Source organism: Giraffa tippelskirchi, chromosome 7, assembly GCF_054371585.1.
Source record: "Giraffa tippelskirchi isolate mGirTip1 chromosome 7, T2T-mGirTip1v1.2.pri, whole genome shotgun sequence".
Lineage (NCBI taxonomy): Eukaryota > Metazoa > Chordata > Mammalia > Artiodactyla > Giraffidae > Giraffa > Giraffa tippelskirchi.
The window spans coordinates 84,081,629-84,102,085 of record NC_137281.1 but is presented as its reverse complement, the minus strand read 5'-3'; the positions used below and the strand labels follow the sequence as shown (position 1 = coordinate 84,102,085).

Genomic DNA, 20,457 nt, shown 5'->3' with positions numbered 1-20,457 from the left:
GTTACTTCAATATACTTTGTTTCCTTATTTGGAAAATGGGGTTAATAATTGCAGTTAACTCAATAAATGGTAGTTCTTTTCATTACTCCCTGAAAAATCTCACCTGAGCTCATTCCATTTTTGTCCTTTGCTGCTGCTGCTGCTGCTAAGTCGCTTCAGTCGTGTCCGACTCTGTGCGACCCCATAGACGGCAGCCCACCGGCTCCCCCGTCCCCAGGATTCTCCAGGCAAGAACACTGGAGTGGGTTGCCATGTCCTTCTCCAATGCATAAAAGTGAAAGTGAAGTCTCTCAATTGTGTCCAACTCTTCGCGACCCCATGGACCGCAGCCTACCAAGCTCCTCTGTCCATGGGATTTTCTAGGCAAGAGTACTAGAGTGGGGTGCCATCGCCTTTATAACCAGATAAATAGCAGTCTTCCTGATCTTTTTCTTTCCAGCTAATACATGCTCTTGTAGGCTTTTAATAGAACCTAGATCTTCAAAAGATTGTTTGCCCCTAGCCTTTTGCCCCCAAGGAGATAAGTGGTATCTCTATTTTTTGTTTATTAAAAATTAATTTTTGAGGGCCTAGGCTAAGCACAGGGAGATGAGAAGATGAGGAAGATAAAGAGGCTCAAAATACTGTGCGGGAACTCTATAAATGGATAATACAAAGTAATAAGTGCTGTGGAGTTTACAAGGTGCTGATCCAGTCTGGGGCTGAGGAGTCAGTGAAGGTTTTTTGTATTTTTTGTAGGGTGGGCTGCTGCTGCTTTTTTAAAAATTAAGATGAGAGCCACATAACAAATCATTTTAAAGTGAACCATTCGGTGGCATATAATATATTAACAGTATTGTGTTAGCACCATCTCTGTCTAGTTCCAAAACTTTTTCATCACCCCAGAAGAAAACCCTGTACGCATTAAGCAGCTGCTTTCCAACTCTCCTCCTCTACCCCTTGGCATCCCCAACCACCAGTCTGCAGAATGAGCCTCTTCATCTGAAGCTTTAAAGAAGTGGATAGGAGTGATCAGGGAAGGAAGACATTCTTTTCAGAGGGAACAGCAAGAGCAGAGGCATGAAGGGAAGAAATGTTGGAGTTGGGGGAAGGGGAAGTTGGATTGTCAGCTCAGCTTTGTGCCACCAAAATACTCAGCAAGGGATTGAAGGGGAGCTAGTCAGGAAGGCAGGTTGGGGCTAAATCTTGGAATGGCTTAAAATAGGCCACGGTGTTAATGTTGGACTTTGTCCTGTGTATGCAGAAGTGGCGAATCATATGATCACAGGTGTTTTATTAGATGGATTACTGTGTAGCTGTGTGCAAGATGGATTTGAGGGGGTCTGTCTTAGAGGTGGGCAGATTGTTTATGAGTCTGCTACCATAGGATAGGCAAGGATTAGTGAGGGCCTGAATCATAACAGTGCTGGAACGGATGGAGAAGAGGGAGTACATCAGAGAAGCATGGGTCATCTGAGACCAGAGAAGTTGTGACTTGCCAGGCATACAGTTAACTTGCCCTGAGCAAGTCCCACTAAGCCCCCTGCACCTGATGCAGTGGGGAAGGTGCAGTCCCAGACTGGAGGTAGTAACTCTCAAGGTGGGAGTGGAGGGGTGGCTGGAGAGAATGCTGTCTCCATCTTCCTGTATCCTAACATCTTAGCTTTGTTTTAAAGTACACTGATTCATAGTTTGGATGAATAGTTCAAAGTTCTGATGATGTTGTTTGAAAAATACTTTTGAAAGCTTAACATGCTATGTTAATAATCATTATAAGCACATTATAAGCATTATAAGCACACATTGCTTATAATCATTATAAGCAATTTGTATAATTCTTATAAGCATTATAAGAACCCTCGATTTAGGGTGTTTTGCTAGCTGTGGAAGACATTACTCGTGTATTTGATAGAGTTGAAGCTATAGTTGGTGTGTTTTTTTTTTTTGGCCTCACTGCATGGCATTATAGTTAGTATTTTATATTTACCACTCTATGAGCTTACCATTCTATGGTATCATTCATATCTACTAGTGTACTCTTCCCACTGGTAAATACAAATAGGCAGAATCTGGCTTATTTTGCTGGGAACAAATCTTTGGAATTCTGTTGAGGAACATACTGTATCTGCTTGTATTGATATATTTGCCATTGTATAAATTATAATTACTTTGAGACTGAAAATTTCAGTTCCACTCATAGTTGTCAGACTTTCTTGGTCTTAAAACTTCTGTAGTTTGCCCTCATTTTCTTCTCTCGTTCTCAGGAACTGCTCTCCAGTCCCCTTGCAGATTGCTCCACCTTGGACCCCATTTTCAGTCTATCGGTAGCCTGTTGGTAATGTTTAGCCCATGAGTAGCTGAAATTGAGAAAGAGTTCTCTTTTCTGTCCAGAGGCTTGAAGTTCCTGAAGGCTAACAAACATATTTACTGTCTATTACATTGTGCTTTCATTCAACACATATTTATTTAGCACCTTCTTTATGCCAGGTTTGGTTTGGTTCCTCCCTCCCTTCCTTCTCCCTTCCTCTTTGCTTTTCCTCCCCCTTTTCTTTTTTTTTGGCCAGATTTCTGTGGTGGGCATGAGGACTGTCTCATACCAAAGTCAGTTGGCTGAATCCCTCTGAGATGCCCTGCTACCCTGATCCCTGGGTTGTATCTTTAGTCGTAGTTTTCCTTAATGAACCTTGCTTGGAATAGCCTAAGAGCCAGGTTTTCGTTTGGCCCATTTACTCCTCTGTTCTTTATAGCAAGAATCAGACTGGAGTTTTGTACTATTGAAGTTGTCACTGGAGGTAGAGTTCTTCGCTTCTGGTTTACCCAGTCATTATGATTTGGCACTAAAACCTTTATTTCCATAGCCATGCTTTGCCTTTTGGTGTAACTAGAAAATTGGCTCCGAAAGGTGATGATTTTACAGAAACATGTCTTACCTGTCTTTTTTTTTTTAAACTAGGGGAAAGTTCAGTTCCCTTTTTATTGTAACTAATTTTTAAATTCATATAATTTGATTTTCTTAGTGAGTTCTAAAATAGCCCTTCACTTTATCTCTTTAATTTGTTTAAATATTAGATTTTTAAAAAGCATTTTAGGATTAGAAACGACCTTAAAGTTTGACTGTTATCCACAGTTAGAAATACATTTTCTATTGTGACAGAGAGGTAGTGGGCAGAATTCTAAAAATGGCCTTCCCTAATTTCTCACCTTAATCCCCAGGACTTTGAATTTGATAAGATACTATGCCCATGGTTATGTTCTGTTACATGACAAATGAGATTTTGCAGATGTAATTTAAGGTTACTAACAACTGGACTTTGAGTTAGACAATAGGAGTTTATCCAGGTGGACCTATTCTAATCACATGAGAGTTAAAAAATAGATTTTTCTCTGGCTAACAGCAGAATTGGAAAACAGAGAGATTTGAAGGACAGGAAGGACTTGGTATGTTGTTGCTGGCTTCAGGATGGAGGGGGCCAATGTGTCAGCGAATGCAAGAGGCCTTGAAGAGCTGAGAGAGAGCTCTGTGCTGACAGCCACCAAGGAAACAGAGTCCTTGACCTACAGCTACAGGCAATGGAATTCCACCAATAACCTGAATGAACCTGGAAGTGAATTCTTCCCAGACGAGAACCCAGCCTGGCAGGCATCTTGATTTTGGCCTTGAGAGACCCTAAGCAAAAAACCCAGTCAACCCCACTGGACTTGACCTGTGAACTCATAAATAAGTTTCGTTTTTAAACCTCTAAATTTGTAGTAATCTTTTTACACAGCAGTAGAACAATGCAAGACTTTTGCCATAGTCTTATTTTGCTATGTAAATAAATTCTATGGAAGAAATGGAAATCTTATAAGTGAAAAACATCAGAATAAAAAATATAGGTACAACTTGATAATAGTCATATGAAAATTCACATGGGAAAAGACCAGCAGGGGAATACACAAAGATGATCATCATTATGGATTATAAAACTTTTATGTTTCACTTCTTTGTTATGATTTGAATTTTTATAATTAAAATTGACTTATATTAATATAATTTTAATACACTTACTTATGAAAACTAATGGCTTAATTTTATTTGAGGATTTATTGCTGGGAACATGTAAGTCCATAGGCCTGAAAGACTCTTGCTGGCAAGTGTTACATGTAAAAAGCTTCTGAGTGGTTTCCCTTGCGTTAATTATTGAATGTATATAATTAAGATAATTGGTAGAAAGAGCCCATTGGCAATAAGCTAAAACCCCTATGTTCCTTAACATTCACCCCATCACTAATTTGCTGAGGAGATAGCCTTTGCTGTCCTGTGTTGTTGAGGGAAACACATAGGCCTGCACAGTTTTGGAAAAGAGATTCAGTATAGGGGTCACAAGGTGGCCGTTGGAAAGATAGATTTAAATTGCTTATGTGTGGCCTTTAAAATAAAGATGTGAAAGGACTTGTACCAAATATTACTCGTCTCCAAGCCCCTTAAAGTGATCTAGCCTTAATAACTAGCTTTATTGCAGGGGGTTGGGCAAGTTAAGCTTTGTTAATCAGAACTCTTTCTCTGCACAGTTGAGGAAATGGAACAGCAGTTTTCCTAATTGCTTAGATCTAACAGCATTCCTGCTGTTGAACTGTTTTTATAGCGTGGGAAAGGGTGAGTCACAAAAGAGGAAGGAACTATACTTAGGACCCTTGATAAACACTTCTGGGTGTGGTGGTGTGTTTGGGTCTACTCCTAAGACAAAAGTGTCTCATTTTATGTAATGAGGCTATCATGTAGGGTTTTTGTTGTCAGTGATTCTAACTTATAAGATAAAAAACTTCCTTTGTCTGCTCCTCGGTAGCATTGAAGATATTTCCTAAAAAAGACCATAAGTAGGAAAAGAATAGTATTGCGTCATGAAGATGAAATTCTACCCTATAGTTATTTTTGGATTGAAACTGATTTATTAAAACTAATATTGCTAACCACAAGGTATACTATTGCTTTTCAGTGTTTCTAGTTGATAACACTGATTCAGTTAAATAGTGATAATTGGGAAAATATGTTGAAAATAACATTTCCATTGAAAGTGTGAATACACATGCTTAAAAATTACAAACCACTTATAAACACAAGGCCAGCTTTATAAAGGACAATCTTAGAGTTCCTGAAATGCCCCTTTTTTTCCCAACCTTCAAAATTTCAAAATTTAGGTGTTCCAGTTGTATCCATGTGGGTGACTCTTTTTGCTGGATTCCCCAGTTCCTTGTTTGGTACCATTAGACTAACAGTTTAGGCAGGCCCTATGGTTCTTTGAGGGCTCTCAGAGATAACAAGAAAGGTATAAGTGCCAAGGCTTAATACAGGACAGAACTTGGAGATGCGGAAATCAGGGTGCTGTTCCTGCTGTTAAGTGCAATCCCTGCCGAACCGGAGGCAAGATTAAAACAGCAGTTGCTTTCTTTATATTTTAGCTTATTACCTGGCCATTAGGATGAGTCCTTCCTTAAATTTAGTGCCCTTAGCACTTTACTCCCCTTACCCTGGTGGCAACCCACTCCAGTATTCTTGCCTGGAACATCCCATGGATAGAGGAGCCCGGTAAGCTATAGTCCATGGGGTCACAAAGAGTCGGACACGACTGAGCAACTTCACTTTCACCCTGGTCCCAGCCCTCCTCATTGGTGCATCACTGTGTTAGCAAGTTATCCCATTTTCTCTTCTCTGAAGGAGAAACTATTAGATTTTTGCCCAGAGAATCCAAAAAGAGGGTCTTTAAGTTGGTTCTTGTATATATGACTTCACTTGGCCAATGCTATCACAGATATGTATATGAATATAAGTTAGAAGATATTTAATTTATGCATTTGAAGTAGTTTGGCTTGTATGTATTATTTCCAGAACATAAATATTGCGTGAACAGTTTAGATCAATAAATATTTCATGACTATGACTGCAAGGTCTTCCAGTATGCCCAGGAATGTTCTGATTTGTTATTTTCTTCCTTCTTTTATTGAGACTTTGTACGCCTGTAATTTTTGACAGAAGTTTTCATGGTGTGTTTCATGTTTGTAATTGCTGTTAGCATGAGGGGTGGAAATGGGATGTATATTGCCATTGCGTTGAAATGGGGGGAGAGACGATTGGACATGAACTGTAGTTTTGAGACAGAATTTTACCTTTGGAGATTGGGAGAGAAATACCACCATTTTTTGGTATTTATTTGTTATAAAATATAAATAATAAACCAATCTGAGATTTATTTATGCACCATACTAAATCCTAGAGGTAGTACTATTAGTTTAGTTGAACTTCGATAATTAACTTCTTTCATATTGATTGCCAAAATATGGTAGTGTTTTTGGCTGAATTAGCAGGAATCTTAAGTATTATCAGTGAAATTTTGAATTTTGAATATGTAAGCTGTTAAGAATTTGGTATACATCTTATATATCTGTAAATAAAGTTTACCTTTTAGACTCATTTGAATGGCCTTTTAAAGTAAAATTAGGTTATATTGGCAGGAATAAGACCAAGTTGTCCATACCTTATTTCGTTCATTTTTAGCAGTGGTTCACAGCTATGAGTAGGTTTCTGTTCCCTGGGAGATATTTTGCAATATCTAGAGACATTTTGGGTTATTACAACGTGGGAGTGTACTACTGGTGTGTAGTGGGTAGATGCCAGGGAGCCATGCTGCTAAGCATCCTAGAGTGCATAGGACACACCCTTCACAACAGATACTTACTTGGTGCAAAGTTTCAAGAGTGCCAAGGTTGAGAAAGTATGCTTTATAAGGTTTATAGCAAAATATAGTTTATATCCTCCTTTGTATATTTTATTCTCCTCACCCCCACATCTTAGGTGAACCAGCATTTTGAAATCGTGCTTTTGTCATGCGTGATGTGTGGTAGACCATTACAAAATGGTTCCATTCTCTACCCTTCCCTGTATCCATAGTCTTTGCAGTGTGACTTTGCCTATTTCCCTGCTTCTTGAATATAGGTTGTACAAGCAGCTTGCTTTGGACAATAGAAAATGTTGGAAATGATGTTGAGCCTAGGTCTCAAAAGGCCTTTCATGCTTCTATTTTCTCTTGTGATCAAGCCCATACTTGCCTGGCTAGATTGCTGGTTACTAATTGCTCCTATTGTCCCAGGAGGCATCTAACCAATCACCAGACATGGGAAAGAGGCCATCTCAGTCCAGCCAGCTGGGCCATTTGACTGTAGACACATGCATCACCGACGTTACCCAGCCTCACTCAGCACAGCAGAACTGCCCCGCTGACATGTAGACTCATGAGCAATAATATTAATACATGGTAGCTATTTTAAGTCTCTGTGTCTGGTTTTGCAGCAGTGGAAAACTGATAAATTATGATATAGTAAGCTTTTTGAAGGGAATGAATGTATCTGCTTTTCCTTCTAATTATTAATAATTCTAGGCAGATGTCTTGTTAAAAAGCCTTGAGATGCAATTATATTTATTTTCTTCGTAATTTAAAAACAGGGAGACCATTAAAGTTGAAGTGAGGTGAGCAAAGACCCTAATGTTGGGAGGGATTGGGGGCAGGAGGAGAAGGGGACGACAGAAGATGAGATGGCTGGATGGCATCACCGACTCGATGGACATGGGTTTGAGTAGACTCCGGGAGTTGGTGATGGATAGGGAGGCCTGGTGTGCTGTGATTCATGGGGTCGCAAAGAGTTGGACACGACTGAGCGACTGAACTGAACTGAACTGAACAAAGGGGAGAAAGTGGAAGGAAATTTTGTCAGTGATCTCTTGCAGGTACAGATCATGTATGGGTAAGGATTTTGGATTGTATTTGGATCCCAATCTAAAAAATCCAGTAGGCCAATTCTTCCGTTTGTTTGCTTTTTACAAAACATCCCACAGTTTGACTTTTCTTGATTGCTTCCTAATATTACTTTCAGGTTAAATATTTAAGAATACTAACTACTAGAGGATTTTAAGCAAAGGAGTGATATGATCTGACTTAGGTTTTAAAAAATATTCGACTACTGTGTAGGGTGTAAACTGTAGCTTACAAGTAGTCAAGGGGCACAGATAGAGTGGGAAGGCCAATTCATAGATTATCGTTATAGTCCACAGTGATGCAGAAACTAAAAAACCCACAAAACTCCCAAGCAAAACCATAATGCGTGCATGTGCTCAGTGGCTCAGTTGTGTCCGACTCTTTGTGACCCTATGGAGTGTAGCCCATCAGGCTCTTCTGTCTGTGGGATTTTCCAGGCAAGAATATTGGAGTAGGTTGCCATTTCCTCCTCCACATGCTCTTCCTGACCCAGGGATTGAACTTGCGTCTCTTGTGTCTCTTGCATTGGCAGGTGGATTCTTTACCACTGTGCCAGTTCTTATTGCCATTAATTAATATAAATCAATTTTATTGTAGGCTATTTATTGTAGGCTATTGTAGGCTATTTAAAGGCTATTTAAAACTTTTTCTGTATTTTCCATATACTCGCACTTGAGAAAGAATGAAATGTTTAAAAATTGGCCTTTTAAAATAATAAACTCATGGGTTTATTTAAAAGCTCATCTTTCCTCCAAACATTAAGGAGAAAGGTGAGGATGGAACAACAAATTATAAAATGTGTGAGGCTGTGTTATATCTATATTATTGGAAAAGTCTAAGCAAATTTTTTATTTTAAGAGTGAACCTCTGAGTTTGGCTTGGTTTGTATTTAAGTACTATGACCGAATTTGTTCTTTTTAAAAGAAATTCTTTCATTTTTAAGGAAAAGGCTGTGATTGAAGTACAAAAGATATTCTTAAAAAGAATTGAACCATTTCATATTTAACAAAATAATTATTATATAAATACATATAAGTAAGTAGATTTAGCAAGTGTTTTTGAATATAGAAAAAAATACTGTGCAAATTTAAAATTGAGTAAAACTTTTTAGGAAGAATGTAACAAAGTTTAAGATTTTTACCTCAAGAGAATACAGGTTTTTTTATCTTTAATGTGTATATTTTATGTAAGACTTTGGATGAAATAGCTTGCTCTTCTTGATTTGTTGACAGTATGGAAGTGGTCCCCAAAAAGGGTCCTGCTACACTCAAAAGGGATAGACAATCTTCTCAGACAGTCTTGCACTCTGAGCCATGATAGCCACCTCTTCAGATTTGTTTCCCAGCTTTGAATAGTAATGATTTTAAAGCACCGCAACTGTGCTAGATCTCAGATCTCCTCATCATTAAACAGCCTTGAAATTCAGAAAAATATGGTGATGAATATGAGCCACCCTTATACCTCTCACAATGCCTGAAAGGATCACTAGGCAACATGTGAGAACCAGTGACCTGAAACTCTTATTACACACTGCCTAGCTCTGCCATTAGCAAAGTCATGAGCTCTGTCACTGTCAACCAAGAGGTTATAAATATAAACATTTATTAACTCCAATTAGAATAATCACTGCAATAGAAGTAAGTACAATCCTTTGTTAAGATGAGAATAAAGATACTGAACTTTAAGCTCCATAATTTCTCAAGTACAGAGTATTATTTGAAATCTGTTGAATATGCCACTATTTTATTAAAATCAATACAAAATATCTCAATTCCAATTGTATAGTGAAATACAATTGTTAGAATAGTTTGCTATAATTTGATTATAAAATAATACTTTAATCATACTAATTTGAAAACTACTCATTCATGCTAAATTAAAATTATTCTTCATATGCAGTTACTTGAGTGATGTAAAATATGTGAAAAATTCAAAATTGCTTGTAAGAGTTATTAAATATTTCCAAAACATGAAGACTATACTTAAACTAATTAACCAATTTAGAAATATGCCAAGGCTTCTGTGGTGGCTCAGACGGTAAAGAATCTGCCTGCAGTGCAAGAGACCTGAATTCGATCCCTGGGTTGGGAAGATCTCTTGCAGAAGGGAATGGCTGCTCTCCCCAGCGTTCTTGCCTAGAGAATCCCACGGACAGAGGACGCTGACAGGCTACATTCCATGGTGTCTCAAAGAGTCGGACGTGACTGAGTAACACTTTCACTTTCAGTGAACTTCCAAATCCCAAACCAGGGATGTTTCCCGCAAAGGTATCTTCCAGTACCATATAAATATTATAATCTCCAACATTAAATTCTAAAATCAATTCAGAGTACTCCAAATAGCAATGGAAACATTTGTTAATCATTCCTTTTTAAAAACTTTGTTCTCTCTGATTATAGAAAATTTGTAATCCTTAGAGATTATCATTTAGATTGTGAAACATCGTCATATTTACATATATGTGACATGTCAAGATATCCAAGATATATTTATTATGTGAAAAAAGCAAGTTGGAGGATAGCCTATTAGTACAATCCTAGTTTGGTTACTGGAGAATTTTTAATTGGAAAAATATATACTAAATTCTTCATTAAACTCTTAAAAGTAGTTTCCTGTATTTAAGGAGTACAGGAATATGGGGTTCTCAGAGATACTCCTGCACCACACTTTAAGAGATGGGTTAGATTTGGTATCATTCTGTGTGTTGAATAAACTCATGTGCCAGGTCATTTTGATGCTGACGGCTTGCCTGCTACAGCTCCGCTTGCAGGGCTGAGCTGCTCTATGGAGTATCTTAGGTGGTAGAGGACAAAGGAAAGAATACAGCCAGCAAAGGGACCCTATTTTCAAAGAGAAACTCATCTTCTTTATTCACTTCAGGACTTCTTTGAAAAAATTTTCTGAAATTAAAAAGATTTGAAAACCACCTTCCGAGATTGCTGTCCACATCAAGTAGAAGTTCTAGAACAGTTTGAGGGTCTTTAGTAATTAAAACTTTAATGTCTCTACCTTATGTATATTTGGAGTTTTTAGTTTTTGAGAACATTTTCTCAGTTATTTTCATTTTAATCAATTTAATCTGAGCAGGACAGATGGGAAAATGTATTAGGAAAGAACATATTTCTACCATGATGAAATATTTCACATAATTTATAAATAGGTTGCCAATATAAATTAATCTGCTCTGTGGACAGTAAAGTTCAGAAAAAATATCTATTTAAAATGGAACCAATCAGTTTTATAGTGCTTCATATTATTTATATGCGATGCAGTATCAAATAATTTCAAAGTAATCTGTTTTGATTATGTGCATTTTCTCATTGTTGTATAATCATTGTTTATGTAATAGAATGAGGAGAAACTAAGGATATTGTGCTTTCCTAAATAATATTTTTACAATTTTTAGAAACATAAATATTAACTTTCCTTTTATAGGTTATTCCTCCCCGCCTCCAAATGTCAGGGAGGATGAGGGAGACTTTTCCTTTTTATACTCCTTTTTCTATACTGTCTAGTTGTTGTTTAGTCTCTAAGTCGTGTCTGGCTCTTGCCACCCCATGGACTGGAGCTTATCAGGCTGCTCTGTCCATGGGATTTCCCAGGCAAGAATACTGGAGTGGGTTGCTATTTCCTTCTCCAGGGGGATCGTCCCGACCCAGGGATTGAACTTCTGTCTCCTGCGTCAGCAGGTGGATTCTTTACCACTGAGCCACCAGGAAAGTTGTACTGTTGGATCTTTCTGAAGACCATGTGTGTGTATTCAATGCATAATCTAAAAAGGTGCAATTCAGTCCATAAGCAAAAGCTGCTTATTTTCCTAACCTTCTTATACCTTAACACACAGCTTTCTGCTTAAAATGAAGGAAATTTGGAGTTTAAGGTGGAAGCAAAGAAAGCCATGTCCATGGCTGACAGCGTGGAAGACATGCGTGGACCAGAATGGAACAGTGTACATAGCAGAGCTTTGGTGGGCAGCTCCACTCGGTCCTCTTCTTGAGGTTCCTGGAGCAGAACTGATGCCGGGGCCACCCTGTCTCCAGACTTGTACAGCGCAGCTCAGCTGTCATTTTCTATGAGATTTCTCTTGCAGCTCTTTCTTTATATAGCTTTATGATAAATCCAGTTTTCCTTAAGGCAACTGAATGGGTATTTTTTCTTGCAAGTAAAGAAGCTTTAATAGAACAATATTCATGGTAGAAAATACAGAAAATATAAAGAATTCAGGTCTTCTCTAATCCCACATTCCATAGCTGTTAACTGTTTTGTTGTTTCCTCCCATTATTTTTCTGAATGTTTATTCCTTAAAATTGTGATCTTACAACCTAGATTAATGTTTGCATGCCTTTTCAGTGTGCTGAGCTCTATGATCTTATTTCTACTTCAGATGAAAATTAAAGTCAAGTGAAACGAGAATTGATAGGTATGTACTTTTAAAACCTGAATTTTGGAGAGATTTAGTTTTATTTTTAAAAGAGCAGCAAAGAGGATGCTTCTAAGCTAATGAGAAAATCAGTGCTGTTTACAGTTTCTACAGATTTCCTCTGTGTTGCTCATATATGTCTTATAAAAATTTGAATTAAAAGTTTTGTTAAGGGAGACCCAGTTTCCTGTTGTCAGGGAAAGCCTTTTTATCTCCTTGATAAATTCACATAAGGCTAGTTTGAGCAGAAGCTCAATCTTGATTGGGTTCGAAGATGCTGAGTTACACTGAAAGTTCACTGAAGTATTAAATGTCATCTTATTATATTATAAGAAGTAAGTAGCAGACTAGTGGGCTGGATACTTCATCCAGTCTTTCCCTATAGGGAAGCAAGTTTATCAGAAGCTTTCTTGGTGAAGGTAGCATCAGAAGAGTGGGAATGAGCCATACCATTCCAATGTTTAAAGCCATCATTGTGTTTTGATGACTTGGTGTCCCGTCATCTTCCTTGGATTGTTCCTACCTGAATTTCTGAAAACTTTCCCTATTGATTCACTTCTCCTTTCATTCCAGTTTGCTCACAGGTACTTCAGTGTGCCTCTCACTCTTGATTCCTATTTTTTGGTTAAATGACAACATAGGAAATGGAACACTGAGCCTGATCACAGCCCATCCACCTCTGTGGAGACTGTGGTGCATTAAGAGATCTATCACCAGAGAGCCTCCTCAAGGCTGAAAGTCCATCAAGAAAGTTGAAGGGTTTTCTTTTCAAACGTGGAGGAGGGAGATTTACCAGAATTTGTTGGCTATCTCCTGTCACAACCATCAGCAGCAAATGTTCCCTGTAACAATTAAAATCACATGTTTTTCTCACATTTTTGACTACTGCTTTATTTTCAGGGAGGTCTGTGGACATCCTTGGTAAAAAGGAAAGAGTGCCAAGATTGATTTCATGGGAGTGGCGACATATAATGCTAATAATTATTCCTGAACTGGATGATCCCCCAACAGCTTAAGCCTATTATATATATATATGAGATTATTTTAAAATTTTAATTTTCCATAACATAACAAGGGAAGAAATTAATTTTTAATTTTCTATATGTCATAATGCAGCTTTGGAATCATAAAAGTGAAAAGTGAAAGTTGCTCAGTCGTGTCCGACTCTTTGCTACGCCATGGACTATACAGTCCATGGAATTCTCCAGGCCAGAATACTGGAGTGGATAGCCATTCCCTTCTCCAGGGCATCTTCCCAACCCAGGGATCAAACCACCAGGGAAGCCTATTTTGGAGTCATAGGATCTGCTAAAATCATCAATAAAGAGAAAAATCTATCCAACACATCTGTCAAATGAATTTATCAAATATCCTATCAAATAAGATTTGAGTCTAGGAGGTGTGTTGCAAATGTTGTTTTGTTTGGTTGGGGCTTTCCTTGTTGAGGAAAAGCCATTTGGGGCAAAACTCATTATATACTTGGGAATGCTTACTATATAAGGAAGGAGCTAAATCTATAGAAAGGTCACACTCTTTAAGGCAGTTGGAGGTAGGTGTTGGTTTAAAATAGTGCGATATACATACTTCTGGAAGAAACCATGAAGCACAGCTTTTAGCTGGTTATTGCTAGCTTAACTAATTTGCTAACCACAAATTCCCTTGAAAAGTAAAACTCTAATACAGTGTAAAACACTCAATTTTAGACAAATTTTCAATTGAATATTTGTTACAAAAGCAAGCCACAGACATTAACTAAAAAAATTAAATTATAAGTGTTAAAGGATTATCATATATTTAGGTTTCTGTGTTCTTAAAAATTCTTCTCTTTGAAGTGTACAACTTAGTTAAAGATATTTCTGTATATTATTGTCTAACTTCATGAACAGGCTTTATGAGCAGCCGGCCTGAGAGTTAAACAAAGGAAAATATCCATAACGTTGTTTTACATTTAAGTGGCCACCTTTCTGTGTGAAGTAGTCAGGCTGAGAAAGAATTCTTTGATTTCAGTATTTGTTAATTAAGTTTATTCAGTCATTCAACAGATACTTAAGTGCCTACTCTATGCAGCCAAGTGGCGAGGTTGTGAGGATACGGAATACTTCTCCCTGATCTTGAGGAACTTGTAGACAGACAGGGGCAGGTCAGGAGGCAGTGTTACAGGGCTAACACATTTAAATATACAGTTACAGCTTTGTGTGATAATACGTAATAGGGATAATACATAATAGGGAAGGTCTGACTTGGTCTGGGAAGGCAGAGCAAGTGTCTCTGCAAAAGCTGAACTGAGATCTAAAAAAATGAGTTATTGTTAAGCAGCATTGAGGAAGGAAATGCTGTAATTAGGTACTCTGTGAAGGAACCTGGTACTTTTGAAGAACTTCACTATGAAAAGAGATTGGAGGACTGAAGGGAGAGTATCCAAGTTCAAGATTACACTTTAGAGGTTAGTAGGGGCCAGACCATGAAGAATCTTAGAGGTCATTTTAAGGAATTTGATCTTAAAAGCAATAGGAAGTAGCGGAGAGTAAGTACAGTAAGTTTACATTTTAAAAGTTAATCTATTTGAATTGATAACTGTATAGTATTAATAATTCTTTAAAAGTTAATCTATTTGAATTTGTTAACTGTATAGTATTAATAATTCTTTAGAGGGTATGCTGTCTAATCCCAACTTAACTCCTTGTGGTGGTGATAGTAATAGCAGTAATACTTAACTGCCATTTATCTTGCATTTAGTCTATTAATTCGAATTTTTATAACTAATTGGGTGGTTATAAATGCTAAATGATATTAGCTTCATTTTACAGATGAGGATACTGAAACTCTGAAGGGATAAATAATTTGACCAAGGTCATTAGCAAATAAGTTATCAAGCTGGGAACTTGCTGGGAACTCAGTCCAGGATTGTCTGATGCTAAATCCCTGTTGGCTAATAAGAGCACACTCAATAATAGACCGTTGTACTCTTTCTGGCCAAATTATACATTCAAACAAGTTCTCAAAGATGTTTTTAATAATGATAAATGAGTGCTTCTCTGAGACTTGAGTTTTTAAACAAAATGAATAATAATAAAAAGCTTCTCTTAGTGTCCAGCAGAGGGAGCCAGAAAGACTGATATTTGAATTCAGTGGACTTCTCCAAGTTAGGAATATTCATTTATAAACAATTCTGTTGAACTCATATTAAAAATAACCATGTAAATGAAATATGTGTATTTTTATTTAAAAGTAAATGTGTATCTATGTATTGAAAATGAGGAAGGATGTGTAACAAAATGTAAAGTTGTTATTATCTCTTTAATTGTGGTTTTGCTAGGTTGTCCTTTCTGCTTTTTTGAATTTATATTAGTTTTGTATAATTTGTCTACCCTGAATGTATGTTATATGATAAAAATAGCTGTCATTTTTTGTTTATATGGGTGAGATAAGGTCTATTAAATGGTTCATAAAGTGTTTAAAATGTTCTTCTTATCTAAAACGCATCGCCAGTTGTTTTCTTACATTATTGATTTGCTTGGGAAATCTTTTTCATATTAACTAGGTAAATTTAGGCCATTACTTAACCTGAATCTTCAAAATTTTGAATTGCTATAATCTACATTTAAGAAAATATATTCAATAGAAATAAAAGATGTATTATTTTAGATTCTTGGTTGTCATATTAATAGGGACATCTTAGAGTATAAAAGAAGAATTCATTATGAATAGTATGTTTAATATGATTTGTATTTAGAACTGAGCTCATGGCATCAGTTTTCTCTTGCATCAATTTTGTAGAAATGTAAAAAGTATAAAACCAAGATAACTCTTTTATGGACTGATGACACAATAATCTTTGCCCTTTTTTTTGACAGCATGGTATACAAAAACATTGAAATTTAGAATTAGAGAGTCTTGAATTTGAATTTTTACTCTGTCATTTGGTAGGTGTTTAACGTTGGCAAGTTACTGAACGTCTCTAATTTTCTTTCTCTTTATATGGAAAATGAAGATGGTAATAAAAGTCTTTTTGCTCAAGTTGAGGATTATGTGAAGGGAATGTGAAGTGCTTATTATTAATAATAAATGTTAACTTATCAGGTTTGCAACCTTAGTTTTATTTTTGCTGCAACCTCACTTCCAACAACTGAACTGAACTGATTTATCCTTTATGGAATCTATATTTACTCATACCCCCAGCTGCTAGAGAAATATAGATTTTTCACTAACTGTGCTAGCCTATAATCATAGGTATCAGCTACTAAAGTAATAGCTAAGCATCACAGAATCCCTCCACCTTTTTCCTTTTGCTTCATTTGATTTCTGTGTTAATCAACTTGGCTACAGAAATAGATAACTCCCCAATTTCGGTGGCTTAACATCATATTACCTTACACAAAGACTTTGGGCTGCCTGTGCTGAGTGGCTCTGCTCCACATGTTTTCAATCTAAGACTCAGACTGAAGGAGCAGCCTCTGTCTGGACCTGCCGTTTGCGTGGTATTGAGAGCTCAAAGGGCTGACTGAAACTTGTGATATCCCTTAAAGCTCTGGTTCAGGTGTGGAGTGCCTCATGACTGCCAAAACATGTCACATGATTAGGTTCAAAGTCAGTGAGGCACAGGGACAAATGTTCCCACTGGAGGGTATAGGCAAATTATGAATTAATGGGCAGGGATATAGAGCCTCTTCCAAGGATGGGTATGGTAAAGAGTGAACAGTAATATAATCTGCCACAATCTCACCTCTTGATTACAAATATTAACTTTCTTCCTTTCTGCATACTAGATTTATTTATCCTTTCCTCAAGAAAAATAGCTTAATTGTATTAAAGTCTTGAAGCACATTAAAATTTCTACATCATTTCTGCATGTAGATTTTCTTGACCCGGAGACAAGTCATCTTCTACCCTCTGTCTCCCCAGTGTACAGTGATGAGCAGGGATAGGCTCTCCACAGTAAACCCTTTTGTTAAGAAAGGGGAAGAATGGAGGCACACAGCAATCACTGTGCTGTGCTTCATCGCTCAGTCATGTCCAACTCTTTGCAACGCCATGGACTGCAACCTGCCAGGCTCCTCTGTCCATGGGGATTCCCCAGACAAGAATACTGGAGTGGGTAGCCATGCCCTCCTACAGGGGATTTTCCCAACCCAGGTCTCCTGCATTTTAGGCGGATTCTTTACTGTCTGAGCCACCAGGAAAGCCCAAGAATACTGGAGTGGGTAGCCTATCTCTTCTCTAGGGGATCTTCCCAACCCAGGAATCAAACCGGAGTCTCCTGCATTGCAGGCAAATTCTTCACCAACTGAGCTACCAGGAAAGCCACAGCAACACAGTCTTAAAATTGCCAGGGTACAGCAATCACTGAACCCTATTTTAAGAATGTGTGTGTGTGTGTGCACACATGCTCAGTAGCTCAGCCATGTCTGACTCTCTGAGACCCCATGGACTATAGCCCGCCAGGTTCCTCTGTCCATGGGATTTCCCAGAAAGAATACTGGAGTGGGTTGCCATTTCCTTCTCTAGGGGATCTTCCTGACGCAGGGATTGAACTCACATCGCTTGTGCCTCCTGCACTGGCAGGTGGATTCTTTACCACTGCACCACCTGGGAAGCCCCAGTTATAAGAATATTCTTGGGTAAATATAGTGAGGCCTCCTTTTCTTTGCACTAGGGGATGCTCCTTGACTAGGCCCTGGTTGTGCTCCTGTGTGAGGCTCCCTAGTTCATCATTTTCTGTGGCCATTGGCTGTGCCCTCTGTGAAGTGTTTCCTGTAGTATATCATACTCATCCATATTGAAACAGAGTATTGGAGGGTATACCCCTCTCAGCTGGGGAATGAGGTAAGTGTTGAGCAGCTTTCCTAGCCTGCTTCTCACCTATAGACATTTGGGGACCCAAGATGATCTGGAAGAGTAGTAGACCTAACTCAGGCTGGGGAGTGTTTTGGAAGTTGTGTTTTTATCTATTTGATTTCAGCCAGATCCATGTGCTATGAACTGCACCCTCAATTCTTTGAGAAATGCATTTTTCTCTAGACATCAGTACAATTATCTTGAGCTTATCAGGTTTCTGTGGCACCACATCCTTAGTCTTTTCCTGTGGGGAGTTACCCTCCAAGCCATTTTGTTCCACTGAAAGAGTTTACTGGGTGAAAGGAAAACATTTGTTTCCTTTACTCATAACTCACTGAATAGTTTTGTATTCCCAAGTAAGTGTGGGTTTTTCCACACCAAGCAGTTCTCTGTGGGTACCCGCTGGGTGTCCTATAATATAACTCATTGTTGGCACTACCCAGAACTAGCTCAGACCTCACAGGTTCAGGGATCAGTCGTGTAACTTTAGGTGCTCCTCTCCCACTTGGTGGCTCTGGTTAGTTCATGGGGTTGCAGAAGACTCAGACACAACTTAGCAACTAAACAACATTAAGGTAATAATGACCTTAAATTTTAAAAAGGATACTCTGATTTTTGTACATTATCCAAAACTATGTAAGAAAGTTGTGGTAGACAGTATTATTATTTGAGATTATCCAATCCCCTACTTCCTCATATATGTGTGTATGTGTGTGTGTGTGTGTGTGTGTGTGTATCCCCACATGTATGACTTTTGCATATTTTACAAAGACTATACCTCCCATGGTTATTGATTTGGGGACTGCTCATGTCATATGCTGCGGCCAAATTTGGGCCAGGCTTCTTGTTTCAATACTTTATCAAGAGACTGCCATGTTTCCTGTAAGGGTTGTTCCTTCAGCCTTGGTTCTGGAGGGGCATCACAGGCTATTTCTACAGAGCTGACCCACAGTCTACAACATAATGTTAATAGGACATACAAGTTTGTTGTTTTGAGAAACCACTGAAATTTGGAGGTAATTATTACAACAAAATGAACACTGCAGGAACTGGAACCTACCAGTACCACCAAAAATAATAAAAATATGTGATGTAGGCATGGAGGCCAGGGGGCTGGCAGCAAGGAAACTGTAAGGGCAAACCACATAATGTAGTGGTAAACAAAAATGTTAGGTATAAAATATTAGACAACTTGGTGCAAAGACTGGAATTGTGATTGGCATCTACAGTGGGAGTATGTAAAAGTAAAGTGTTACTTGCTCAGTCATGTTCAACTCTTTGTGACCCATGGACTGTAGCCAGCCAGGCTCCTCGTCCGTAGGATTCTCCAGGCAAGAATACTGGAGTGGGTAGCTATTCCCTTCTCCAGGGGATCTTCCTGACCCAGGGATCAAACCCGGATCTCCTGCATTGCAGGTGGATTCTTTACCACTGAGCCGCCAGGAAAACCCCATTATTATATTAGGTAGGGTTCTCCAGAGAAATAGAATAGAAGATATCTATATATCTATATCTCAAAGATATCTGTATCTAAGAGAGAGAGATACTTATGTACTTTAAGGAATTAGCCTACATGAATATGGGACTGAAAAATCTGACTTGTAAGGCAGGCCAGACTTACAATCTGACTTGTAAGGCTGGGAACTCAGGCAGGATTTCTGTGTTACAGCCATGAGGCAGGATTGCTTATTCTCTGGAAATTTTCAGATTTTGCTCTTTAGGTTTTCAAGTGATTGGATGAGGCCCTACCCCACATTATCAAGGGTTATCTCCTTTACCTCAGGTCAGCTGATTTCAGATGTTAATTACATCTACAAAATACCTTCATAGCAACATCTAGACTCGTGTGACCAAACAACTGGACATCATAGCTGAGTCAAGTTGCCCTATAAAATTTACACACACAAACACACACACACACATATATATAGTGCTGTTTTGAAGAGAGTGGAATATGAATACAGAAAGTACTTTCTAATAGATCTCATGATGATAAGAAAGGAAACAAATTAGTTTGATCACAACTAATAATGTTTTTGGCTGAAGATGTTTGAGTATCTAAAACAGGTTGGCAACTGTGGCCCACTGCTTGTTTTTTATAAATAAAGTTTTATTGTAACAGCAATGCTTATTTTTTGTGTATTGTCTGTGGCTGTTTTCATGCTACAGTGGCAGAATTGAATAGTTACAACAGAGACTGCATGGCTTGCAAATCCTGAAATACTTACCATCAAACCGTTGATAGAAAGTGTTTGCCAATGCTTAAAGAATACATAGAAATGCTGCTTGTGGTTCTTGCTCTGTTATGGTTCATTCCTAGTTCAATATTTCCATTCAAGTATGAATGTATACTTATTAAACATTACAGTAGCAATGTTTTGTTGTTGAAAGCCACAGATTTTACTAGTTTCATAAAATTTAATAATTTCTTAACTT

At 37.9% G+C, this 20,457-nt stretch overlaps 1 protein-coding gene across 26 annotated transcripts in view; it reads left to right on the top strand.

Annotated features, from left to right (window-relative positions):
* UACA (uveal autoantigen with coiled-coil domains and ankyrin repeats) overlaps window positions 1–20,457 on the top strand; it is a 107,880-nt gene that overhangs the window by 33,658 nt on the left and 53,765 nt on the right. For 2 of the 26 annotated variants that reach the window (XM_081506208.1, XM_081506203.1), the window contains exons 1-3: window positions 9,289–9,403; window positions 11,611–11,715; window positions 12,117–12,186. The exons of 21 other annotated variants lie outside the window; for them this stretch is intronic. The gene's annotated coding sequence lies outside the window, so the exon portion shown is untranslated. Of the gene's footprint in view, window positions 1–9,288; window positions 9,404–11,610; window positions 11,716–12,116; window positions 12,187–20,457 lie in introns of those variants that run through there. 3 more of the 26 variants (XM_081506204.1, XM_081506200.1, XM_081506202.1) reach the window with 2 other exon arrangements.